Below are 1,017 nucleotides of genomic sequence, written 5' to 3' on the forward strand. Positions count from 1 at the left end.
TTCGTCATAGTGACCAAACCCGTGAACCATCAGTGTTTTAAGCTATAGTTTGACTACATGTATAGCCTGGCCATCAGCTGACCCCTGCTTACGGCCCCCTCAACAAAGTTACTCAAACTCTCCCTTTGTGTTCACGAACACAAAAACATAGCACCCTACCCCACTAGCTGCCTCTCACCAGCGATTCATACCTTACATGGCCTACACAGCCGTTCCCCATAGAGATAGTTTAACACCTCTGGACGTACTTGCATTTATCTTGCCCCTTTCTCTCTCTGGTGTTCCCACAAGTGTGCCAGTATGTCGCAGACACTCCACAGATATCCAGCCCTGCCAGCTCACCAGGACTACCTGGACACTTAGCAGAGCACTGTAATGGACATCCTTCAGCTCCAAGCAGCCAACTACCTGCAATGGCAAAGAAAGGAACAGCGAGACTGCGACATAAGTGAACACCTGACCAGCATCATCCTCTCCTCGGCCCACACCCTCAAGGGCCTCAGACAGGAGGTATATGAGCTGAAACTGCAAGTCACAGAATTCTACAGAGAACTGACACCTGCTCAACGAGAGAAAGCACAGAACGGATGCAAAGAACCTCACAGAATGGTGCGACAGAAAGAAATCACCAGTCTTCACAGAGGCTCTAACAGCTACTCAACACCAAGCGCCGCTGGAAAAAGCCATCACACAGGACTTGAAAAGAGAACTGTTTCACACAAAGTCACTCTTAAAACAACATATGTGGAACTAAATGAGAGAGACACCAGATCTAAGGCCTTACAAGGCCAGCTGCATACAGCCAGAGCTGAGGTCCAAACCCTGACTCAGCAATTAGAAAGGAGCTTAACATGGTTCAGAAAGAATTTAAACAGTCCTACCGACTGCGCATGGACTCAAGCAAAAATCACATCACCAACAGTGCAAGCCCTCCACGCCTGTGCACAGCTACGAAAGGGGGGAAAGGGAGCCAAAGCCTTCTGCGTGACACTTCACAAATCAGCTCCCTGAAAACCT

Source organism: Sinocyclocheilus grahami, unplaced genomic scaffold, assembly GCF_001515645.1.
Source record: "Sinocyclocheilus grahami isolate Dianchi unplaced genomic scaffold, SAMN03320097.WGS_v1.1 scaffold686.1, whole genome shotgun sequence".
Lineage (NCBI taxonomy): Eukaryota > Metazoa > Chordata > Actinopteri > Cypriniformes > Cyprinidae > Sinocyclocheilus > Sinocyclocheilus grahami.